Here is a 27,194-nt window from a genome sequence, read left to right as displayed (position 1 = left end):
ATCTTCATGTGTTGGTTTTAAGGGAAACACTGTGCTTGCTCTAAAGAACAACACAAATAAATGTGGATTGCATCACTAGTGTATTTTTTTTAAGGCTCAAAGTAGTCTTACCATTCTTCTGCACGAATTTACAGAAAAACAAGTTGGGTGTTTTTTTTCTTATAAACGTATGATATTGTAATCCGTCCTTTGTAGAGTATGACCTTACTTAAAAAGGTATTAGAATATTTTCTGTATTTTTAGACATCATTTTCTGACTTAGACAAATGACTTTTACAAAGCCTAATAAAGACCAAGATAGACACAGCTGGCAAGCAAATTAATTTAATTTAATTTCATTTCATAGTAAATAAAGCTATGAATTTTTTGACTATTTGTATTTTAATATAAGAAATGGATCTTCTACCTAGATTTTTCCTTCTTACGCTTATTGTCGAAAGCTTAAAAATTGTCCTGGAAGTGCATGACTTTTCTTCCTGTGTCTTGATCTTTCTGATGCTGTATCCCATGTAAATTAGAAGAGCTAACTTCTGCCAGTGGTACATGGAGCTAGGGCACTCCATTGTCAGAGGATTTTGCTTGAAAATAGCAGCATGTTTCCGTATCTCAAATACTTAATATTAGCTTTACTGTTGGGAGGCACTGTATTTTAATAAAATAAGTTCAAAAAGTTCACTTCTTGGGTTCAAAAGTCACTACTTGGAGTGTCTGTGGCATTATAAAAGCTCTGTGCCTGATAGGTTTTGAAAACATTAAGAGCATGTGTACAGTTCATTGATATTAGATCTTCATTTTGTTCAGCCGTGCCCTTTCCTTGGTGTATTACCGTGTGTCAGGGACCAGCTACCCTGGCACGCACACCCAGCACAGGCCAAATCACTAATAGCTCAATTTTCTATTCCACGTGCATTGGTGAGGGAGTTTTAAGAGTAGAGTCCCAAAATAGCTTTAATTCTGGTTAAGACCTGTGTCTGACTACAGTTAATTTTCTTTTTCATTATGATTTTGACTCATGTGGCCCTGAGTGCATCTGGGTTTCCTGTTAATCCGTACCAAAAAAAAGTCACCCTGGTGCATCCACGTATTTCCCATCACTTTATCTCATTAACTGCTTGATCAATGTCAAAAAAAGAATAATCTTTCATTAGTGCTCAACTTCAAAAGACTCAGATTTTCAGATCAAACAGTTTCTCAACAGCTGTATAAAAGCCTATAAATCCAAGAGGTTAGCTTCAAAGAACACCTTGTGGGTGTTCTGAAACCAGTTGACAAGTAAACAGTAATTTATGACCAAAGACATGCTCTAATGAAATGCCTTTAAAACCATGGGTAATCTCCTAATCTTCCCCTTTTTATTCTAGTGGGTGGTTCCTAGACTGACAGCAATACAAGTGGATGGCTTAATTAGCCATGGAGCAAACAGTGATGTTCTGGGGTTTTTACTGTACTATTCCACCAACATGCTTAAAATATGCTTCCTTAGGAGTGGGAAGATACTCCCAGAAAAAAAGGAACAGCTAGGACTTCATTTTCACCTGCTTGTAGGCCTTTCTGTTAAGGCTGGTCAAGCTGAATCTGCTGGGCTGATGTGTAGAGCAGTAAAGCTTATCAGGATCTCCTGTTCTGAGGGGTAGTGAGTGGGAAGCTGGGAGGAAAACCTGATTTTTTTACTCTTCCATACCCATCTTATAAGGTAATAAATAGCATAAAGACTGTGACTTATTCCAGGACTCAGGAGGTCTAACTGTTCCATGTGTGATGCTGCAGAGACTCGGGAAGTGGTTTGGGGGAGGACATACAGAACTAGCGGAGGTTGGGAAGAGAATGTGGGCCTTATGGCATTATTAATTTCCCCATGTGCAAGCCCTGCCTCTTTCCAAATGCTTGACTGAGAGTATTAAAGCACCAATTGCTTCTTGAGGTATTTATACATTGAGTCTCTTGAATAGTAAGAAAAATAATTTTATTATCCATTAAGGTTTATAAAACTCCTACTAGTGTCAAAAAATATTGGACCTTTCAGAGATTTCCAGATCACTCATCTGTCCTTCCAGGTGGCCACTTCATTATCTAAAGTACGTGTATCTCTTGGGAAAAAGAAGAAACCTCTTATACAGTCTTGTTACTCTGGAAGAAGCATCTCTCTGGCTATTGATGAGTTGATGCCAAACTATGGATGCAACATAAAAGCTTAATGGTCTAATTGTAGCAAAACTTGCCTATGTGAATGTGTTCTGCTCCTGTGTACTGGGCAGCTTCAGAGCGGTGTCTGTAGCAGTTTTGGGCCTATTAGGATATTTGCAAAGTAGAATTTAGAAGTTTTAGCTGACAACTAAATATGCTAAAGAGTGCTCTAATCTTTGTTTCTACACCCTTGCTATCAGCAGAACTACAAATGTGCCTCTTGACTGTCGGACTTGCCCTCATCAGTGCCTTTGTGTTAGAAAGGTGCAGACAGAAGTGCAATGTGAAATCAGATTGGGTGTCTCTCCTTTAGCGCAGACGCCTTGAGGTGCCCTTTCTGTGTCCTGTAGCCTCACAAACTGTTTTTCTGCTGCTCCCCTTTTGTAGCTGGCCATGTGTATGTTTGGTGCCCTCCAATGAAAAGCCAAATCCCTACCAAGTGTTTGGTGATGGACCAGTGTTATTTACATGCTGTGTAAAAGAGGCAGTGGGCAGGAAAATAACACTAACGTGTCAAACTTCTTGATCTGTGGGCCATTAAGCCTCCAGATTGTTTTTAGTTAGCAACATTTTACAGTGTAAATGATGACACTGCTGAGGCAAGGAGGTGTGGGAGACAGATAAGGTGTCTGAAGTGATTAATTGGTGTTCCAGTGACCGTGCTAATTTTGTGTGGTGTCAGACTCCTGTGTACATTTCCCTGTCTGATGCAAACAAACACAGATGTATCCTCCTCCCTCTCCCTTTCATTTAATTATGGTCCCTAACAGCTAACCCCTTTTCCTAGCCTGAGAGCAACCTTCTCTGTAAGTTTCGTTACTCTTCTCTCACTCACGTGCTTTGGAAAACTTGGTGTCCCTTCAGTTAAGGCATGAAGGCCACGCATGCACCACAGCTGGTTCAGAAAAGCACAAAAGCCTCAAGGCAGACAATTGGAAATACTGATCAAGTTCTTTCAAGGTGTGTGTCAGTGTTAAGACCAGATAAAATTGCCTGTCCTACTGCTCTTCAGCTGCAGAAGAAAGGTGCATTCAGTTCAAAGCCAACACTGGATCCACACATATGGAACTGCTGTCAGCAGGCTCAGCAGAGTTCTCAAACTGCTGGTGTTCAGATGCTCAGGTGGTCCCTGCTCCTCAGGAACTGGCCCATCCCTTGGGCCCTCCAGGCAGGCTGAGGGGCAGCATTTGAAGGCTGACACATCCTTGCCCGTGTTGCACCTATCTTTTGGATTGCTGGAGAACTTTCATGTTCTCTTTCTGCTGCCTTTTTCCAACACTGAAAAACCAAAAACCTTTTAGAGTGTTCTTGTCTCACAGCTCACATGATTGGGCATGTCCAGCAATGTCCTGCTGTTCAGTGCAGCTGTGATGACACTGTAGGACAGTGTTGTTCAAATGAAGGAAAAGAACATGTCAGTGAGCACGAGGGGAACTTGTAAAAGTGTGGTACCCACAGAAGAAGAGAGGGATGGGTTACCCTTACAGAAGGGTAAACCTGGGCTGAGCATTACTAAGCAGATATTCAACTGCAGAAGTAAAATACTCTAAGGCAGTTGAGAGCAGAATGAATCAATGGATGAATCAGTGAAAATTATTCAGGGGTTACTTCAGCAAATGGATTTGTATGGAAGCTTATTCATATTTTCTCATTTTCATGAGGAGTTTTGCCTGAATAAGCAAGACGGATTGAGCCTGAAGTTTTTGCATCACTTTTAAAATTGTTGTTTGCGCTATGTGAAGTGGACATTCAGATCCCTTAGGCAGCTGGGAAAACATCAGCCCTACCCGTGTAATGTATACCATCCATACTGATGTGCTGCAGAACATTGTTTCCCTTGCTCCCGGACTGCTCAAAGAGACTGTTACTGCCTTCCAGACCTTTTAGTTTGGGCAAAACCTAATGTATTTGTGTATAAAACTCAAAGATTCAATATGACCAGATATCTTTTTTTGTGTACAGATGCCCAGAAATAGGGTAAATTAATCAAGTTTTCTAATGAATGAGCCACACAGACAATATCCAGGTTATGGGAAGGAATCGCTTCCCGCTGCATCCAATTTATGATGTGCTTATGTAAATTTAAATGTCTTTATACTGATGCACAAGGAATCACTGAAATTAAAAAATAAAAAAGGTAAGCAATTGATGGCCAGAAAGTCTGGAAAGGTTCAGTCCTTCGGCTGAGCTCAAGAAAATAGTCTGAAAATACATCCAGAGTTTGTTCAGCATACCTTCAGCATTTTGTGAAGTGAAAAAGCTGAGAAATGCCCTGTTGCTGCCTACGTTTACTTTTTAAGAGCTGAGAACTTGACACTTCAGTGTTTTTGTCTGTGTATGTGCATGTCTTCTTGTCTGTATTTTTAAAAGACGTGTATTGTTTTGTATGTCTTCAATAAGAGAGAGAAAAACATAGGCCACAGCTTGAGAACCACCTGTGAGGAGCTTGCTCTTTCATTTTAGCTCATTTTGTTTTGTGATGTGTTGGCATGTATTGATTACATGGGTAGATTTTAAGATGATGAGCTAAAGAAATTGAGCAGCACATGCAGTGAGAATAAAACAGTTTGATGAAGAATGATATTTTTAATTTCAACTTAGATGTCACTTGCTTTGTGCCATACTCTGTCTTTACCTGTTCGTTGTTTAGTTGCTCTGTTGTAATCTTGAGTCCAAACAAATCTGAATTTAGCATCATAAAGCCACATTTTCCTTGACTTTTTTTTGGATTTTCTTTTCTTTTTACTTTCCTATTTTGCTATCATTTTAAAATTTAACCTGACTTCTGGACATTTTTCATGGTTTTTGATGGTGAAATTTGATCTATATTAATTCCAACTAAATGATGTGGAACAGGGGTGGTAGGATAGTCAAACTCTCTTGGTTTGGCGATGGGGGTGGGGGGATTGAAGGACAGAAATTACAGGAATACTTAATACTGCAGCATAATGCAATCATAAATAATTCATGGAAAAATAGGATTTTTTTCTCACTGCATTTTCTCATATCACGGAAAAATCTAATTGAATATGAAGAGAAGAACAGCACTAAAATATGTCATTAGGATAATTTGCAAAAGACAGAACATGCCTTTTCACAGGGGCATAGTGAACTTCAGGAAACGTACCCATCAAAGTGAAGATTGCTGCCTATCTTTAGGAAGGTTGTGAAGGGTGATAATGTGAATATGATAGTCTCCACTCTGGTTTGGACATTTAGGCTTGCAGTTTGACAAGGCTGATGCCTGATGCCAGGGACCACGAACAATAAATCAGATTTTTTTTTTCCCCTACCATTTTTCTTTCTTTCCAAGTTTCATAGTTAAAGGCTTATGGGATGGGGTCCTTAAATCTTTTGGGCTCTATTTGCTCTAGTGGAGATGGAATGACTTCTTGTTTATATAGAATTGACTGAAGTAAAATTAACACAAGTTGAAGGAAGTAAAGGAGAAAAATACATTAAGTGCTGTGTGTTATACCCTGTGTGAGAGGGAAGGAGATTACAATAACTTGCACAGCCATAAGTGTTTTAGGAACCACATCTATGAGAGAATGTCCTGGATTGACCAAGTCATTTGGGAAATGATTTTCAGTCCCTGCAGCTTCCTTTGCTCAACTTTGCATAAACTACTGAACATTCTGTGGAGCTGTGACTGGAGTCCCTGGTACATCTAATTGTGAGGGGATAGTATTGCTCTTACACACTCTGATATTCTGTGTGCAGAGCACCAGCACGTTCTGCTAGTGCTGTATGTAACTCTGGGGAGCTTTAGCGAAAAGATGAAACACTGGAGTTGGGTGAATTTCTGCCTCATGGAGCACAGCAATTTGGTGATTCCTACCACCACCACCCTCTGACCTGCCTTCCCTTGGCTGCTCTCTCTGTGCCAAGGCTCTGCCAGCCTTTTAGGGAGGAGAAACGACTGTGCTAAAACCAAAACAGAGTCTGGGTCCATTCCGCATGGTGAAAGATGTGTGCTAACGTCTTTCCAAACAATTCCGTGGGTGAAGGTCTGCGTGTTAACATCTGTGGAATGGGTCAGAACATCTCTCCTGACTTCGGGCAGCAGGTTTGTCACCAGCCCAGACAGCTCAGCTCCTGAGGGACAAGGGTCTGCACAAGGCTGAAATTCTGCACTTTGGGGTAAAACAGTGGGTTCAAAGGGGTATAATGGGATAAAAAAGTGGGTTCAAGGGGGGATATGGGGTAAAACAGTGGGTTCAAGGGGGTATATGGGGTAGGCGGTTCGGGAAGGCTGCACTCTCCTGATACCTCAGCAGTGGGGAAAGGAAAAGGGCGACATGCAGCTCGGAGTTAGGGATAAAAGGAGGCTGAGCCCACTGGAACCCCAAGAGAGGGAAAACCTCGGGGGTGTGTGCCCCGTGGCCTCTCTCCCTTTCTTGGAATAAAGCTGAAGGACCCCTCTGTCTCCTGTTTGGACATAAACCTCTGGCATTGGTGGATTCTCCTGGCAAGGGTGAGTCTGAATGTGTGAGTGGTGCTTTGAAGAAAATGTTGCTAAGTGTGAAGATGAGCTCTGTGAAGGGTAACTGATACAGAATAAGCTAGTTGGTGGAATTAGAATTTGAATGAGCTGTGGTACTGTGTGTGAGCATTTGAAGTGCTCTTGCAACCCTCTGGAACCACCACAGGTGCTCCAGCAAAGCCCTGTGCTGAGAATGGCACAAACTCATTCCACAGGTAGCTGCACATTGCAGATTATCCAAATCAAAAAAGAGCTCCTCTCCGTCAGCTTAGTTGTTTTCTCCCCTAGTCTTGCCACAGTGGAGACTTAAATGTGGTGACAGAAACTTTTGAAATCCTGATTTGCAATGTGAAAGGCGCAGTGCCAAATCTTGTTTGGTTTTAAAAGTAGTCTAAGTTGCTTTCTGTGAAACTACCTCCACTGCTCTGTGGTTCAGTGCAGTAATGTAGCTCTGCTAGCCTTGCTTCAGCTCTGTGCCATGAAGAAAAAAACTGAAAACAATGAAGAGAATGACTGTAGGCATGGTACCCATACTGCAGCTCTGCCATGTGGTATTAGTGTCTGCAGCAGGGTTTCAACAGCTTTTTACACGGTTACAACTAGATGTGGACGAGACCACACTGAGTTCTCTCTCCTGTCTTCTGGCTTGCAATTTTTTTTTTTTTTTCTTCTATATCTCAAGTTCTTTAGAAGACTTTTATTTCATTAAGTTGGGCCCTATGGCAGCTCATCCCTCTTTAGGCAGTGCTGGCAAGGGGGGCACAGAGGCAAAAGCACGCACACTCCCACAGCCCTTTCTTGCTGGTTGCTGCAGAGCTCTATAATCAAGTGCTCAGCTATTGTAAGCATACTTGAGCTTGCTGTGACTGCCCTTTGTTTCAGCCTAGGGACTGGTAATTACTCCTGTGGGCCAAGCCTTTTACTTTCGCAGTTTGATTGAAACCAGTCATTTATTGTGGTAAAATCGTCAGACTTTCTGCAGTGTTTACAGATAAACTTTCTGTGACAGTCATTTAGTCTACCCAACCATCCATATATTAAAGATATTGCACATTTTCCCTTTCTGTGCTCAGACAAATCAGCTGCTGATTTCAGTTTGATTACATGCCAGTTTGTAGAGATCATCCTATGAGCTCAGTCTCCTAACTTCTGCTTGGAGCAAGAGCACTTTTGGCTGTGCCTGTGCTGTTTTTTTGGGGAGGGCTGTTGCAAATTACTGGCATAAAACTCATTAATGAAGTGAACAAAATACATTTATGTGTACTTTATTATGAATCCCTTTTTCTTATCACTGCAAAAAAGTATATACCACTGCTTCATGAGGTTTTTCAAATATTAGTGGTTTGGCACCTACTGATACTTGCTTTATCAGTTATTCACAAAGTATTAGCTAGAGTTCATTTACAGAAACATAAATATTTTGTTTATTGCCAAGTTTTCCTAGTTACTAAATATCTGAAGTCTGAGAGTGCTTTAGTGTTTATGAAAGGAACAAAAAACTTTAGAAGAAAACTGGGATGGAATTCCTCTGAGCACTCCCCTAGAGTGGGATGGTTGTTATGTGTCAGGGGTTAACTGAGTCATTTCTGGGATGGGCAGTCTGAGTAATCGACGGAATTTGGGTGATTTTATGGCCTAAGAAATTGAAATGGATGTTTTTGATGTTACTTATTTAAAATTGGATGAAAGCTAACCATTGACGAGTCTTGCTGTGACCTAGAAGTAAAAAAGGTGCAATGCAAACTCAATGAGTAGAGATCTTTGGGAACTGTTTTGCTCATCTTGGTGAGCTTTGGAGGATATTACCTATTATCACTCCCTCTGCCATCTAGGGTTCTTGCTCCCTTTAAAGAGAGTGCATTCAAAAGACTTTTTACCTTTTCAGACTTTCTTCTGTAGAAGAAACGGGCAGTAGTTCAGATTTTGACATTTCAGAACTCTATCCTTTATTATTCAAATAATTCCAAATGATTTGTAGGACTATCAGTCTTCGTGCCTCATGGCAGTCAGATAAAATGTGGCTCTGAGGGTTATGGGTCTATTTTGCTTGGGCAATCAAGACTTCTGCTTTTAGACCATGGGTCACCTTTTAGGTTCACCTGGATTAGAATCACCTAAATCCCTAGTTTAAATTCTGTGAGTTATGAGTCTATGCAGACTTTTAAAGCTCATGTGATATATGACACGGAGACACTGAGGCTCCAGGGTGTTAATGGTACTTTATGAGCAAGTTGGCTTTTTGGATCAGTTTCTTTGACCTCTGCACAGTATTTTCTTTAGCAGCATGTTTGGTGGGTACCTATGACACGCTGCTGCTAGGGCTGGTCTTGAGGGTTGTGAGTTTGAGAACACTTCACAAACTGGGGAGTTACATTGATTTAAATTGGCAAGTAATTGTTTTTGATATATCTCACTAAGACTCAAATCCTTCGCTCTCTTGATACTTCAGAATAAAGTTTTGTGCAGTCCTTGGCTGATGCTTTTTGCTTTTATTGCTGTTGAGCCAGCAGTTACATAATGCCCTTCCGTGTTTCATCATTCTGCTGGATCTTCGTGGGAGTTCTTATCGCTGCAGTCCCACCTCTGATATCTGGCTACTGACACACAGTTGCACATGGAGAATAATTTTTGTGATCAGTTCATAGAGTTTTTAATCTGTCTTTTCCATTGTCCTTGTTGTAAATAAAACACTCCTGGCTTTTTTTGCTGCCTTGGCTCGTTGAGGTAGAGCAATAACTAACCTGTTGGGGTTAGGTGACAAATCATAAGCAAATAGATTACTTCTTAAATCCTAGCTTCAATGATCAGTCCTCTTTTGCTGTGCTATGGAAAGGTGAGCACTAAGAATTAGCAGATGGACATGATATGAGGTGGAATTTGAGAATTTGAACTGCAGGCTGTTACCTTTTGCCATTAGGTGTGCCTACTTTGTTATGGTTGATGGTTTTTTTGGTGTGTTTTTTGGTATTTTTTTTCCCCCTGTGTTCCAATTTTATGGCCAGTGCTTATTGTGTATGATTGCAGGAGATTGCTAAACCCTGTTTCCTCCCAACCAAAACTGGCCCTTTCCCTGGTAAGGACTTGGCCTATGAAACTATCAGTTTGATGGAATTTTGCATTATCAAACCAATTGTTTAAGAGTGGGATTTTTTTTTCAGGCAGCATTCAACAATGAAGATAACTCAAAAACCAATATCAAGTTGTAAATTTTACAGCAACATTTTAAAAAACAACCATCCAAGCCCACCAAACCACTTAATTATCTTAGACTTTCAGGGTTGTCTTTGTTAAAGCTGACAGATTTGTGTATTCTTGTGTGCACTGAGTTTACATGGAACGAAGTGTAGGTTAACAGCATAATTCTGCATCAGAGAGTAGGCTTGGAGCAGAACTGAGGAGAGAAAGGTGTTTGGAGGAAAAAAATCCATATGTACTCTATATACATTTAGATGAATAGATAATCCCAACTCAATATGTGGAAATTCAGGGTGTTAAAATGAACAGCATTTGGTCTTAAGAAAAAAATGAAATAAAATGAATCAGGGGCATGGTGAACCTTAAATTATTTCGGCTCCTCCAGTGGTAGTTCTCTGTAATTGCTTTCCTTTTCTGTAAATGTTTCACAGCTGTGAAGTTTCCAAGTGAAGAGCTAAAGTGCTGGCTATTGTATAAAAATTAGGGCCAATTTCTGCTTGCCTTGATCTCTGGTAAAATCTCATCAGGGCTTCGTGTCCCTGCCTTGTGCTCTCTGCAGTCAATTACACCTGTGCCAAGTGGCTGTGAATTGCTACCATTTGTGAGCTGATGGAGTTCTCTCTTGCCTTGTGCCCGGTGAACAGGACCACAAAAAGCAGCAGCACGCAGTCCAGGACTGAGCCCGCTCTTCTTACAGCCAAAGGACATGCCTTTGAAAACAAAGACCCGCTAAAAATACATTAAAACAGCAAGAATTTCGGACAGGTGTCTAAAAGGCTGTGGCGGTTTAGTTTGGATGTAAAGATTTTTTTTTTTTTTAAAGAAGTTATAGTAAATGTTGACAGCTTGGTTGATTAATTCAAAAGTTAAATATGTTTTTGGAAAAATATTTTGGAAAAAAATAATAATAATAAACTATATTCAAGTAATAAAACTATCCAAAAATCACAATTTTTGTCTCTATGTTGTTTGTAAAGAAATAAACACGAGTAAAAAGAAAAAAAAAAAGAGTTTTAACAGGTTTTTTCCTCCTCTTTTTCTTCTTTTAGTTTGTGTGTTAATAAAATCTATCTGTTTACTTTTAAGTTAGACCTGCTCTGCCTTTTTCTCCCAAAATCCTATCTCCAAAAAAAAAAAAAAAAAAAAGATAAACACTCCAACCAGTACACTAAATTTGGCAAAACTGCTGGGTCAGTCAGGCTCTGCAGGGAGCTGAACTCCTTCCCTGACAGGTCTTGAGTTTAACTGAGCTCCTTTCATATGTCTCTGGAGTGTTAAGTAGAGGAAATCTTAGTTTGTGTTTTATTCATTTTCACTAATTGGTCTGGAATGGCAGCAGTAGCTTTCTTCTGCATTGTTTGGGAGTGGGATTTTTTTCAGCCAGCATCCACAATGAAGATAAGTCAAAAAGCGCTTTTATTCTGATTTTATCCTGATTGTGTGTGGACAGCCACCGTTTTGAGAAATGAAAGATAATTTGGAGCCTTAATGAAATCAGAGGAAATGTGTGATCTGTCTGATTTCCGTTACGCCTCTCTAGGTTTTCAGCATTTCATCTGAGCGTGGAAAAGTTCCAGGATTTCTGCTTCCCCCTGCCTTGCAAAATGTGCACTCTCAGGCCCACATTTTAAAGCAGTGTGACCTCGAGCGGTGCCCAGTGTCCCCTGGGGGATGAGTGTGACATGGAGGTCAATCATGTAGAGAAGTTCCAGATGTCATGAGAGGGATGGAAAAGTACATCACTTAGAGACAGCAAGATGAGAGGAGGAGATTACCTGTCCTTCATATGATTCCCAGCCTCAAGAAAACAAAATTGTGTCTGCTTTTGGGACACTGGAGTTGCAGTACTTGCATGAGGAGTTTTTCAGTTTTACTCTTTCAGCTAATAGAGATTTCCATTTTTCTGAGGGGATGACTCTAGGGGATGTGTGTCACTAGGGGCTGGTTACACTCCAGCAGTAAGCAGCACGGATTTTGTTGGAATGACTCAAATGTGTATGTAAATATATGTAAAACTGTGCTGATCAAAGTGGGATCTGCCACGAAATGTAGGGACATAAAGATTGGCTTTGCATAACTCATACCACTGTAGTGATAATGTGACATTTGACTACTTGTGCCCTGTGTTCTTTTTATTTTCCCTCATAATTTAACTTTGCATGCTTTTGGATTTTGTGGGGGTTTGTTCATTTTTTTGGGGTTTTTTTGGAAGGTGAATAGGTGCTGTTGTTCATGATTTTGAATGTTTTGAGTTGCTCGTCCCTTTGATTTTTGAAATTCTGCTTTTGCTCTGGTGCCAGGTTAGACTGAGTAAACTGTAGAAAAATCCAACCCAACAAGTGTACTGAGAACTTAAAATACTATTGAATTGTTTACGTTCTCTAAACAGTTGTTTTTTTCTTTAATGCATCTCATCGGTGCTGCAAATAAAATTGAATTAGTTGTAATTTACCACCTCTGCCCTATAGCTAAGAGAATGAGCTAAAAAGGTTTACATAATCAAGTAATTTGGAATTTAACTAACTTGTTTATTTAAACAGAGTGTATTTTTCAGAGAAATCCATAGTCTACTTTGTAAATTCTTTTCAGATCTTTTTATTTTTATTGACTTTGATTAGCCAGCTAATTTGTACTAAATCAATAAGTGTGATTCTGATAGCTCATTTTGAACCCTTAGCATGGAAGGCTGGAACAAAGAAGGGATTAGTGAAGTGTTTTGCTGACATTCCAATCTATTTTAAGTGAATGCAAGCTTTCTAATAAATATTTAATGGATAGTTGTTTGTGGTTTAATAGAATTAGATAATTCTATTAGAATCCTGTTTGGAGATTTACATGTACCATACATCACTGCTGAGGACACGGTTAATAATTTAGGCTAAGTGACTAGTAATTAGAAACACAGTTAGAGCAAGCAGGGATGTTTTTTCTGTCATCTAAGGATTTAGGTGGGTGTTTGCTATGCAACTGCAACTCAGTTCTGAGGTTCTCTCTCATACAGGAGAACTCATTTGGCATGTTTGGGACAAGCCTCAAATGTGGTAACAAAGCGTGAGGCCCCTGGGTTTATTTAATATGTTATCCTCTGAGTTAATGAGTTGGAAAATACTTCACTGTTTATCTACAGTATATTGAGCAGATGTTGCCAATTCAATTTTTTGGAACGTAATCTCTGAGAGATTGTCTTCTGCCCATTGGTTTTTCATGGTTTGAATCTCTGCTGTCCTCATCTTCAAGAGAACATCTCCCACCCTGGTCATGGAGCTGTCACAAGATTAGTGCAGCAGAACTTGGTAAAAGCTAGGTAGTATGGGGAGGCTTTGCAAAGAGAGGCTTTGGAAATTTCTATGAGGATGCCTGACATTTAAGATGTAAATGGAATGGCAAGGAAAAACGTTAAGCATTTGAGAAAAAAACGAGAGAAGTTAAAATTAAATATTAAATAATACTACCACTTACATCAGCTTAGGTTTTCAGGTGAAGCTTTTGAAATGGTTATAAAATGGTTATACAGCAATCTCTATGGATCCTTAACTTAGGATTAATTATGAACAGCTGTTTACAGCTGCAGGAGGAGACTGCTTGTTGTTTAGACCTGATCTCAGTGAGGGGGGTTTGACAAAGGTGTTCTCATCTCCTGCAGCAGTCTTGGAATGTGAGGACAATTGGAATGCACAGCTGAGTGAAGGGACCATGCCCAGCAAGCTCTGCATCCCATCCATCCCTTGGTCAGTGAGATGGGGAGGCTGTTACTCATCTCCTGCACTGTGCAGGATCCGTCCTCTGGTTATTCACATTGTAATAACCTCTGCATCTCCTGGACTCCAGAGCAGTCATTTCCCGTCTATCCAAGTAGTGTGGGAATGCTGACCATATTCTCGAGGTATTTGTTCTCAAAATCATGTGTGTCTGTGAGTACTGGAGAGCCAGAACTGGTGTGTTTCTAGTTGTGCTGTTTACTTCATTCACTGCTCCTTCTAGATAGTGTAAATTAGCAGGAGTGCTGTTGTGCTTGTTCAGAGTTTTGTCTCTGAAGCCTGGGTTACTTTAACATTCATTTTTGTAGCAGGAGAGTTCAAGAGGCAGTGGTACTGCAGCGTCAGCCTGCTGCCACTTCCATTTTGTTCTTGCCAGCTGTAAAATGTGTGTTACGTACCTGATAGACATAATGTGCAGAATTCTTCTTTGAAGAACATTGATTTTGTGAGGCTGTGTAGTTAGGATTGGAGAGAGAGAGAGCGTTTGATAAAGGCTAGGAAGTCATCCTTCCAAAAAATGTCATCCTTCCAAAATTCAGTTTTCTTTTCAATTGAAGGTGAGCTGGTTGATGAGTGTGACTAAGTGTGCAGATTTGAGGAGTATCGTGTCATTTTTCAGTTACACAGTAGTGTCAGAAGTGTGCAAGAGGACAATTTCACAGGAATCTTCAACTTAGACACGGCTGGAAAATGATGAAGGAATGTAGAGATATGAAGCAACGTGAGCATATTCTTTTTTGTTTGAATTTTTTCTTTCCCTCATCATCCTTTTCACTTCTCAAGGGTTACTCCATAGCTCAGTTAATACTGTTGTGTGCTAAAACTGGCTTGAACTGCAGCTGGGCTCTGCTCTGGACACTGCCAAACTCAGAACTGGATCTCTTGGAGTTTGAAAAGGATGTCATTCTTGACAATTAAAGTCAGTTCCGTGGAATTCCTGTCATTCCTTGAGTTAAATCTGCTGCAGCGGAGGCCTAATCTGGCCTTTAATTTTAGTATATGCACGTGTGTGTGCATATCTGTAAGAAAACCTTCCCTGAGTGCTCTGGGCAGGTTCTAAGGCATCACTGCTAGTGCTGAGCTCCCTCGGTACAGCGAGGTTAATAGGCACAGCACTGGCATGAAAGATGGGATTAAAACTCTTCTTTTGAGATGCTTTTCCTTAAGCTTCTCTTAGATTTTTTTCTAGTCCTGGCATGGATAAAAGAATAGCTTCACCCTGGTTGCTGTGCTCATTTGAAGTTCGCTGTGTTCCAGTTGTGTCTCTTATGAGGTAGTGATACATATTGTGTTCTCCGGAGAGCAGTTCCATTACTGTGAGCTGTTAGTTCCACTCAATATTCACTCCTTGGAAACAATGGTTTGATGGGCTGCGACATGGATTGTTATATTAAGCAAGAAAATAACTTGAACTGCTCCTGTAATTACTCTGCATGCAGTCAGTCTCGGGATTTCTGGCAAGCTCACCTTCATTTCTACATATATAATGTTACGGTACTTAGCATTTCTGTAACCTGGCATTACACCTTCAAATTGTTTTCTAGTTATTAACTAATTAATCTCATAACACCCCTGTAAGGTATATCTGTTTGTTTCTGCTTGGGTGACTGTGTGGAGGATAATAATATGTGACTTGAATATTAACAGGCATAAAGTAGTGCAGTGCATTTGCAGTTGGTGCTTTGTTTTGAGGTTTTGTTTCGGTTTAACCCTGGCTGGCAGCCACTCGCTTGCTTTCCCTCAGCAGGATGGAGGAGAGAACCAGAAAGGTAAGAGTGAGAGAGCTGGTCGGTTGAGATAAAGACAGTTAAATAGATAAGGCAAAACTGAACAAACCATAAAGTTAAACAGAGAATTATTTCTCTGCTTCCCTTGGCAAGGCAGGTGTTCAGCCATCTCTCCAGGAAAGCAGGGCCTTGTCTCACGTAAAGGTGACATGGAGAAGACAAGTGCCACAAAATTGAATGTCCCTCCCCTTCCTTCTTTCCCCTGGCTTTTATTGCTGGGCATGATGCTGTGTGGTCTGGAAGATCCCTGTGGGGGTCAGCAGTCCCAGCTGCGTCCCCTCCCAGGCTCCTGTGCCCCCTGAGCCTCCTCCCTGGTGGGGCAGAGTGGGAAAGGGAGGAGCCCTGAGGCTGAGAGAGCGCAGCTCCACAGCAGGGAAAGTTCCCCTCTGTCAGTGCTCTTCACAGCACACATCCAGAACACAGCACCACAACAGCTACTGTGAGGAAAGCCAACTCTTTCCTCACCAAAACCTCTACAGACTTAGCATTCAGTGACATGTTTTCTTCCTCCCAGCATCCTTGCTTCCAGTATGGAATATTGACTTGGTCTGTCCCTAAACAGAAATGTGCTGTTACACCAGTGGGTAGTCTTGCAGGAGTCAGACTGCTGCAGCTGTGAAAGGAAATGTTTTTCAAGAAAACAGAACTCTCACAAAATCTCCCTCTTCCTCGAAGGAAGAAAAACAAACAAAAAAGCAAAACCAAACCGAACTGACACCTGACCAATTAAAACACTTAAAAAAAGTGACCCGCAGAAAACCAAACCAGCAACCCCACCCTCGCAAACTGCAACATACTCAATCTTTGGATGTAGAAAGCACTTTATTTTGTGGGTATGTTCAAGTTCTCCTGTATGTTTAGTAGGAATCTTAGCCTGACGTTTCCCTGACCTCACTCCTAAAATCAGATGGTTATTTTTCAGCTTTGTCCAATTTTGGTGTTTTCAAAATCTGATTCTTTGCCGTCTGGATGTTTGCACAGTGCCTTGTGCAGTAAAAGGATAATTTCAGGTAGGCGTCTGGATTGTTGTTATAGGAACCTGACTGAAACAAGTGTGTGGGTTTTTTTTTTTTGTTTGTTTGTTTGTTTTTGTTGTTGTTGTTGGGTTTTTTTTGTTGTTGTTTTTTGTTTTCTTTTTTTGGGGTTTGTATGAAGCAACACCACTTGTCCTGTCACTGAGAGAAGAAAACGGAGGCACTTGGTGGAACTATAAAGAACTGTACATTAACCATGGAGGACAAACAGGGAAGAGAAAGTGTAGGGTGCCCTGGCAGCTGTGTTAATTATCAAAGAATATCTGTTTTGGCAGATAAGCTGCAAGTAGAGTTGCCAAGGAATAGTTTGAGTCATGACAAGCATCATTAGACAGTTCTCTCCAAGGTTTTGGTTAGGTCACTGACTAACTGTGAATTTGGGTCAAGGACCTGAGTGGGTAAAGTAGCCTCATTTATCAGCTGCCACAGCTGAGATAACAGTCATCAGTCCATTTGACTACCTGAGGAGGGAACAACTTCTTTTGGTTTAGTAATGATTTGAGAGCCTCATCAATAAAATCACCAATAACTCTTCAGTGTTGTAATCTGTCCATGTCTCAGTGGCCAGCATGATTTCTTGGCAGCAGAGAGGGGGGGAAAGCAAGTGGACAAGCTGGATGTGTTTCCTCTTATATTTCCTCTGAGATTGCACCTTGGAATCTCAGGACTAATTCACCAAGGTTATCCATGATGGGATTCTCTTATTCTACCAAGCAGTTCTGTCTTGTTGCATAGAAATAGTTGAAACCTATACAAGGCAGGAATATTCTCTGGTTTTGTACAGAAATTGTTCCTAGAGCACTGGTTGTGCCCTTTCTCCTTATTTTGTTTAATAATGAACAAATACTTATGAACATTTCCCAGCTCACATTGACAGAGGCGAGGATTTATGCCGGCCAGATCAGCAGGGCAGGGTGTTTTGCTACCACAGTTGTAGAACTCTCAAACCAGGTAACATCGGGCCACCTTGGAGGGCAGGCAGAGCGTATCTGCCTTTCTTTGTGTGTAATTTGCCATTGTAGCCTGCCTGCAGCCCTGTTGAGCTGCAACTGCAGACAGAGAAACACTTGGGTTGATTTGAGCTAATTGAGTTGATCAAGTGTTGACGATTAGCTCAATTTGCACAGTCCCACTTGTGTTCACTTGGAGCAGAAGCAGTGCTGGCAAATGAATTACCTCATCAGAGCTCTCGTCACCTATAGGCAGTGGAGGGATGCATTGTTTCTGTAGTGTGAGACTGATTGACAGGCTTTTCAAAAAAGTTGGTTACTGTCAAAATTTGACTGACCCTGAGAGGTGATGTTTTTTCACTCATTGCAGAGAATTTTCTCTTCTGTGGGCTGCTACTGCCCCAGATTTAAATTTAAATAGCAGTAGTTGAGTAGCTACTGTACACTGTTTGGCACAGACACTGTTGGTGTTTGTATTTCAACCTATGTTAATTTTAGATTTTCATCTATCTTAATTCTACATCAATGCATTTTTTTCATTCATGCTCCACTTGCCACTCTCCAAAGAAACCAGTAAAAGTATCTTCATATTTGCAGTGTGACACAGATGTTATAAGCTATACAACCGCCCAAAGTGTAGTTGTTGGGAGGGCTCAGACAAAGAAGGACTAAGTATTTTGTTTTACAGTATGTAAGAAGATGAAGTATGAGATGGAAATAGAAGAAGTTACGTTTTACACTGAGTTCTGAGGAATTGGCCTTCAACCATTCATTTCCTCACTGGGACTGTGTTCTATGTCTGTCTTCACACATACAAGGTCTTCTTAACACAGTTCTAGGCAACTAAAATAACCCAAAATTAAATGCCATTAACATAATTTTGAATTTAAATTACTATTTAACATAATTAAATAAAATATTTTATTTGTTTAGCGCTGGAGAAAGGCAGGTTTTCTAAACTCTAGTAGGTCAAACCCAGAAATTACTGTAAATACCAGAGAAATTTTTTTCCAAAACTCCTTCTTGTTAGCTGTGTTGCATTCTTCTGAAAAGAATTCTGCAAGAGTTTGCCTGTATCCAGGGTAGGGCCTTGGGCTGCCTTGGAGCAAGCAGGTGCTCACTGTTTCCTCTTCTCCCTTGGCTAACTTGATATTAAAAAGAGCTTGGGATGCAGCTGTAGGAGTGCAGAAACACATATTCTCAAGCGAATTTATTTTTGTTTGGGTCTTTTTCATGTGGATTATGGCTGTTGATGTCAAAACAAGCTTGATTACAATATTTGGATCTTGAGGGTTGTCTTGCAGCACCAGTGGAACAAGGATTCTTTTCCCAAGGCACCTCTGAATCCTCTTCCTTGAGGATTCATAACATTTTTTGCAGTGCAAGGGTTTCAAGCCATCATTGTTGCATACACCCTAAGGTTTGGTCTGTATAAAACAGAAGTGATTTTTAGGCTTATAGCTATAAATGGAACAGATACTGAAATAGTTTTTAAAAATTGAGTAAAATTACTTGGTAAGTTCTGGCAATGTGCACGAGGCTACATTTTGTGCTCTGTGTTCATGATGGAAAGTGCTTTGATGCCTTGGTCTATACTTTTTCCATGTAGTGGTATTTTAGGGGGGAACAAAGCTTGTTTGTACATGGGAGTAAATGTTGCCTTTATTCAGATCAGCCCCTTTTCCTGGTAAAAGCTGAAATTTTAAAGGAAGAGTTCCAGAACTCAGCTTAAAATCCATGATCTGAAGTTTAAAATTTGCACCCAAAAAAATTGCTTTCAGTGAAAACTGTCAGAAAAGTAAAACTGTTTGTCAAGTAAGTTGTTTCACATATTCCTTTATAACAAGGAAGAAGAAAAGAAAAAAACCTCTCCCTCTTCTCCAAATGCTTCTATGGAAAATAAAAATATTTGAAGTCTCATGAGAACTGACATTTTGTTGATTCACATCTCCCTTCTGCTAGCTGTTTTTCCCACGCTGCAAATATTTAAACACCTTGTGCATTGTGGGAGAAATAGTCTGTACATTTTAATTTGTCGGCTAAATATTTTGCTTCTTCCCCAGTTATCCACCTCCAAGAAGGATAAAAATGCCCGGAATAATAATTCTCTGTTGTCTACTGCTGCTTTTCCTCTTCTCTCTCTGATCTCCAGACAGTCCTACTTCAACATTTATGGGTAATACACTTCCTTAATCTTTTCAAGTTCATCGCATCTGGAAAAGATTTTTCTTATTTCTTTCACTTTTTGCATTTGACAGCATTCAGTGCAAAGGCAGTGCAGCCATTTATTTCTCCTTTATGTCAGTGAGCCCTCTGTGGGTTTCTCTATGTATCTTTGATGTGCTGGCTTGGAAGACAGAAATATTTAGAAAAAGTAGAAAGCAGTGATTTTGAAAACGAGGAACCCCTGTCAGGAGGACTCAGGGGTGAATGTAGTACAGAAAAGTACCTCTAACTCTACTTTTAAAAACAAATGAATAAATAAAAAATGTCCAGCCAACCAAACTATGGCAAAATTACAAATGGTCTCTGTCCTTTTAAAGCAAATATAAGCTCCCTCTGAAAGGAGCAGATGGCTTTGCTTTGTGTGGAGATTTTTGTTTTCTTACTAGTATGTGCAGCTGTTTCTCAGAAGATGTGGTTTCTTTTAATGAAGCAGTACTTCAGAGGCACAGTGAGATGGGAATGTTTGGGGGAATTAGTTATTTGCCATTTGTGTGCCTGTTGGATATTTGCATCCACATGCGTTTCTCTAAGAAGAGTCAACCCCGAGCTCAATCACAACTTTTCAGGAATTCCATATAAAGAGGGGAGGGGACAGTTGGGCTTGTTCTGAGAGGACGGGGAGAAGCCTGAAGGGTTGGCCTTGCCTGTGGGACTGCCCAGGAGAGTGGGAGGAGTGGAGGTGTCCCAGTGACCCTGCTTCATGCTGGAACCTGAACCCAGCGCTGGTGAGAGCCCTCTGCTCTGCTGGCTCAGGAGCAGCGCTTGGGCTGTCATTTCTGATGCTCTCTGGCCCCAGGGAAGATGTTTATTTTGCCTTCTTGAGCATCCAGGTTCTGGCAGGCAGTGCAATGCTGAAGGTGAACAAGTGTGCTGGCAATTTGGGAAACAGCTCAGCCTGGTGTGAGGAAGTTGAGATACATTCTCCTCTGGACTGAGCTCTCCTGCAGGGCTTTGGACCTGCAGAACAGGTCACCCCAACTGTCCTGCCCCTGTGACACACTCCTGGTCACATCTGGGCAGGAACAAATGAAGAAGACTTTCAGAGCAGGCAGAAAGCTTTGCACAGGCCCTACCATGGTCATCTGTTTCTGGGGGCCTTTTGAGAAATCCTGTATTTCCTTCTTGTGGTGATTGTGCAGCAATCCAGAGAGCCCTAGCCGCAGAGCCCTTCCAGACAAGAGGAAAAAAGAACCACTTTTTGTTTATGAAATAAACACTGATTCTTATGAACAGTGTTTATTATGAAATAACTGCAGAATATTTCACTTAAATTTGATATTTTTATGCCTTAGAGGTAGCAATCTCTTTTCAATTTATTTATTTTTTTTTTTCTAATGTGGAACAAACATATGTTAATGTGGAACAAACAAACAAGGCTCTAACAGCATGGGACTGTCTGCTCTGGGGGGAGCACTGTCTTGCATTATGCCTGTGCCCAGTCAATACTCTATTATTGCATGTTAAGTGGTTTGCTACAGTATCCTGTGTGCAGGGTATTAGAAAGGATCTTATCTAATTTCCTAAGCAATAATGGTATAAACAGTATGCATTTTTTATTATTAAAAAACAAACTGTTGCCTCCGCTGAGTTAATGTTTCTTTTATATACAGTTAGCACCCAGGAGACTGACTCATAAATCATAGCAAAATTAAATGGAAAGTGCAAAGTTTTGGAAAACTAGAATTTATTATAGACCCAGAGTCTTTGACTGTACCTGCAGATAAACTTTAACTTCCTTAGCAGTATTTTTATTTGACTGCTGCGTTCTTCAATGATTTTAGTTGATTAGAAAGAAGTCCAACCCCAAACCTTACTAACCTGTAATAAATAGGAACAGTAAAATAGAGTGAGAGGAAAATAAAGTATGTATTTTTAAATTGAGAGTTTTCTGCTGCTTCAAATGTTGCATCAATTTCTATTCAAATGGCCCATAAAAATACCATTTTGATAGGTTCCTCATACTCTATGGTAGGATCTCTGTTCATGGAAGTAGTGTGTATTATTTCAAAATTCATATTTATAAAGTTGTTTTACCATTCCTCTCCAATATAGGGACATACAAATGAAATATATTTTTGAGGGTATTTTTATTAATTCAGCTGAGGTGTGTGTTTTGTTCTGTTCAACTAGTGTTTCACATCAGAGGAATCAAGAGATGTGAAAATTGAGATGTTAATGTCAACGCAGACATTTCTTGGATTTATTATCAGGGGCCCAAGTAAGGGACTCCTAATTCTCCAAACCTCAAGTTTTCAAAAGCCTATCCTTGTAGCTTCACTGAGGTTAAATGTTTTGGTTTTTTCTCCACTTCCTATTATCCTACCCGAGTTCATTCAACACTGCTGCTGGAAGTGGGGAGGCACTTGGAATTTTTTGCAGTTTTCTGTTTTGTGACAAATCACGGTTAAGTTTTAGGTGAATCTGAGCTAAATCATGGATTTGCAGTGAAAAATCACATTTTGTATTTACAATATGGAAACAATATATGCTGCTAACCTGCAGGGAAAATAATAAAAACTTGTTTTGATGTGCAGTTTTTGGAACTAAGTAACTATAATGGGAAAAAATGCCTGCAGTGAGCTGGTGTAAATCACACCTTCACTTTTCAGAGCAGCAATTTGGTTTGAAAGGATGTGTGGGTCTGCAAGACAAGTGCAGGTAAGCTGCTGAGCTTCATGGGGCTTTGTCCTTCTTGGTTTACAAGTGGGATGAACAGTTCAATCCAGCCTTTATGCTTTAATAGTAAAAGCAAATAGAAAAAAGGCTAAATATATATGAGAATCAAGGGCTTTTTGGCGCCTCAAAGGAATGCCAGTAGAGGCTGCAGAAATGTCATAAATCAAACCTACAAAACAAAGACTGACCTTATCTCCGGATATCTTAAGTTGGCATTCTTTGCCAGGAAAAAAAATACAGAGAACCTGCTATTAAAAGAAAAACTTTAATCATATCTACCTTTATGGCAAAAAGCTTTAGTCCATTGAAAACCTGGACTCATTTTCTACTGAGTTCCTAGAGGCTAATTCTAAAGCCATTGCAGATGAGGATGTGTCACCCTGAAAAGGTTCCAGGGAAGGGCTGTCTGTGTGCAGCACCAGAGTGTGCAGAGGTTTTCTGTCAGAGGCTTCTGGAACTCCAGATGCATTACTGTGGGATGCAGCCCTTGAGCTGCTGTTCTAGTAGTTTCTTCCCAATGCAGCCTCTTCATCTTCAAACAAAACAAATCTCCCCAAACCCGAGCCAAGCCAAACACTCAACCTTGGAAAATCCTGCAAAACTATGGTAAATGTCTTGTTTTAAAACTGCCCCAGGCCGAAGGTTTAAAATAAGCAGAGCTGTGTTGTGTATAAAGGAAGGAGCTGCAGCCAGGTGTGTGTATCAGCTCAGGGGTTACCATGGCCCACAGGACAGGCTGTAATTCTGTGTGTTCACTTGATCACTGTACAAAACGCCTTAACACTTGCCCAGCCTGCAGGCCTGGAACAGGGTCTTGGGCAAACAGGCTGAGATTGTGAGGGTGGGTGGCCACAAGGCAAGTCTTGTGCTGAAAGGACATTGCTTGCTTGAGTGCACAGTATGTCAGCTACAACTGGATTTAGCATAATCATCCTTGACCAATATGAAGAGAAGGGAGAGGGTTTAAATGCTGAATAAATAAATTAATTTCATGTTATCAGGGAGGAACAGATGGTCAGTTTAGTGTGTTTTCTGACTGCTTGTGCTTTCAGGAGACCCACACTGGTTCTTGTACAGATCTCCCAGTATCGATAATTCATATGTGTGTACATCAAGCAACTCTTGCTCTTATCTTTGAGGTGTGCTTTGCTAATACCCTTTTAAGCAACTAAAGGGTCTCAATGTCATCAGAAAGGTTTTTTTTTATATCAGATTCCCTTTTCCTTATATAGTATATTCATTGTAGTGCTAATTATTACAAAAGGTAAGAAATGGCTCAGGATACCACACCAGAAGAGCTGGATGACTGCATCTCTTGTCATATGTATATTGTTCTGTATAAAATATTTCCATATCTCTTCAGTTTTGCCCTTTGGAATTGTCCTGTAATCTTCTGCCAGCTTCTGAGACATGCTTTCCTTGAGAGTTATCTCAGATCCAGAGTTCAGTGCCTGCAGCACTTGTGTCAGTTGGCCTGACCTGCTGCTGCTGTAGCTCTTGCCATCCCACCTTTTTCATCTCCTGAGGAGTTGTATGTGGAAATTAAGTGTAATAAATACTTCTCTATTACTTATAATTTCTTAAAAGTAACACCTTTAGTACTTCCCTGTGTGTATACCGTAAAAGAAAATGCAGCAACAAATGCTTGGATCCTAATAATAAGTCGTGCCCAAACTCTTAACTCAGGATCCATTTATATAATGAGGTTGATGTCTAAATTTCTGTTTTCTTCTGGTAAACCTTTATTTCCTCTACCTACTGTTGGTTAAAACAAAAATAAAATCCTCCTTTGAGGATGTCTTTTGAGCAGTGGGCAGGAATGAGGGCTACTATCACATGGTTAACCGCTTGTCAGCTGTCAGGGGAGAGGGAGACATGACACTCCAAGGCTGGTGCAGCAGAGAGAGTTTTAATGGCTCACACAGCACTTATAACCCTGTTTGAAAGACTCTGCATTCAAACCTGCTTGGCTGTGACTGGTTACCACCCAATATCTGCCTGCTTACATTTTTGCTTGGCTCTCTGTAGCCAAACTCCTCCTCCTCTTATGAAGCATGCAGTCCATCTGTAAGGTGTCATAGTCAGCATCCTTAATTTCAACGTTCCTTCTCTGTGACATTGCAATCATGGCACTGAAGGTCAGGGTCCTGGTGTTCAGGGCTGCTGGTTTTCATGTGCCTGTGGTGGTTAGAGGAGATCTCTGTTTTCTGTCGTGCCTGGTGTTTGGAGACAACAGCAGAAGCAGGAGAGTATCAATTTCTGTCGTGTAATTGGGTTAGCGATCAGTTTACATGACAGAGCAGGCTCTTCATTGGATTAACTTGAAAAGGGATTATATCAACAAACAGCAGGAAGACGAAGGCCACGTTAGCTACTATTTGTTCCAAATACTTCTTCAAACATCTTGTTCAATATCTTTATTCTTTATGAAGGGTCAGACAATTACTGTCCACAATTAAGTCGGGTTTGCTGTAAGTTTTTATTGTAAAAAGTAGTTAACTTCTGGATTGTATCCAATCCAGGGGAATGCTGTGGTGGTGTTTGGTTTTTTCCTCCCTCTAAATCTTCTGTATAACTGGCAGCTTTGAATCTTCTTACTTGCAAAACACCGCAACAGGAAAAAACCCAGCGAAACACGCAAGCTACTACTTTGAGTCACATGATGATTTTGAAAGACAGGTGAGTTGTCTGTGTTTTGATGGGAATGTGTTGGAAGGAACTCACTGAATAAGAGCTCAGAACTCAATGAATCCACAAGGACCTGGGGTGACTGAACATGTCAGTGGAAGATGTCACTTCCCATGAAAAGGACAGACCTCTGTGGGCTTTACATTTCTCCTTGTTTTGGCAAGGAGCCTTCCTGAAGGTAGAAGAATCACAGATGCCAAAAATACAGTTACAAAGCATTTGCAGCATTCTGAAATCTTTTAGGAGTCTCCAAAACTTGGGGTGTTTTTTAATAAATTCAATTTTGCCTGCAAATCTGCATGCAATTTGAATGAAATGGAATATGTTTCAGGGCTCAAGCAGCACGTCTTCCATTCCAAAAGGGAAATGAATTTCAGTTAGATGTTCCCATTATAATCTGTCTCCCCCTGTAGCTTTCATCAAAATTGTTGGGAAGTGCAATACAATGTGTGGTCAGGATTTGCCCACTAGCAGCAGTGTGCCCATTATCTTAGTTTAAAAAAAGGTGTGTGAGTGTATATTGGCTTCTCACGATGAAGGACTTAATTGTGACAGGTATTTTGTATGGGATTGGAAAGTAGATCTATATATTTTGTGCACATAGGACATAGAGTGGTTTATGTTCTTTCATTTATGAAATACTCATTTTATGTCATGATGATACAGGTCACTAATTTGACTGATAAGCTGATGTTTTGAGAGATGTATTGTGATATTGGCAGAGTAGACTCAGTAGTTACTTTAAAATGTGTTTCATAGTGGTGTTTTGTTCTGAACTTGATTTTTATGGAAATTCTTTTTGTGCCTGCACACAAGGCAAATGTGAGAGCATTGGTCTTGTGTCCTTGAGTCTTCATTAGGGTCTGGGAGGAACCTTGATATCTTCATTTTCTCCTTCAGGAATTCATCAACTTGACACTGGTGATACCGGCCTGTGATCAAATGAAAATCTGGGATTAAGACAACTGTGCATGTAACTGGATTTGTCAGCTTTCATTCTTACCACAAGATAGAACATTTTAGGCTTTGGTATATCATACCAACCAATGCATATTTTCTTTTTCCGTGGCAAGTCAGGACAGCAATTAAGACATCCAGGGAAAATTCTGGTTCTTTCGCTTCATTTGCAAATAAATGTTATGTGTAAACATCATGAAGCAGATGCCCTTAAACCAGCAGAGGAGTTGTGAACCGAGTGGCAGCACCTAACAGGGAAAAAGTCAGGAAGTACTGGCAACAAAATTGAGACTCCTAGACACTAAGTATACTCTGCTAAATAAGGGGTTAGACCAAAGTGCTCAAGGTAAAAACAGAGAGGTCTTGAATAATTTCAAATGACCTAGTAGCCCTTAGCAGGAATTATTTGTTGAACAGGTTCACTGTCTCACAGAGCTGGAAGCAAACCGCCCTTAGCTGTTATCACCTGCTAGACAACAGGAGGGAGGGCAGGCTGGTGTTGGGGGCCAACATTTCGGTCTTATTTTTTTTTGTTTGTTTCTGTTTGGCTTTCTATTTATTTTTGTTTTGTTTTGTTTTCTAAGCATTTGGATCTTTTTTAGGTAGAAATAGCCCTGTTAGCATTTCCTAAAGACCTTAACCTGCCTTGTGTTCACAGGATGGAAACTGATGTTCTGTCAGGGTGAAATGCAAAGCAATTAAAAGTAGTGTGCAAAGAGTAGATTCAGATGAATAATAAGCACTAATATCTAATGATGATTTTGAGTTGGCACATCATCTGTCTTTCCAGAAATGATTTCTCAATGAAAACCACACAGCTGCTGATGTAAAAGAGGTAGTGGACAAGTATTTTGCCAGTTTCTTTTATTTTCCAAAGCCCCTGCTAGAGATGCTCATGCTACTCTCAAGTGTTCAGAAAGACCTTTAGTGAGGGAGTAAATTACCCTCTTTTATAAATTCTTAATTTATAAAAGAAATTCTGAAATTAGGTATGTTCTTATTGAAATCTTCATACCAAGATTTTGTTTAACTTTTTTCCTTTTTATTTTGTTGCTGGTAAGAGGAAAATACATGATTTAGAGGAAAAAGTCGCAACAAAACCCACAAACAGAAAGTAATTTTTCTTTTTTTTTCCCCCCCTCTCACTATTGAAAAGTAAAAGCTGCATAGAAGTCATTTCAGCAACCAAAGTTTTAATTCATGGCTTCTATCTGAGTGAGTTTTGAGTAAGCACAAGTTCTGGAATAAAACAA

The sequence above is a fragment of the Chamaea fasciata genome, unplaced genomic scaffold (assembly GCF_029207755.1).
Source record: "Chamaea fasciata isolate MVZ Bird 193981 ecotype frontalis unplaced genomic scaffold, bChaFas1.0.hap1 SCAF_15, whole genome shotgun sequence".
NCBI lineage: Eukaryota > Metazoa > Chordata > Aves > Passeriformes > Sylviidae > Chamaea > Chamaea fasciata.
The sequence above is the reverse complement of the archived record's forward strand: the minus strand, read 5'-3'. Positions refer to the sequence as shown.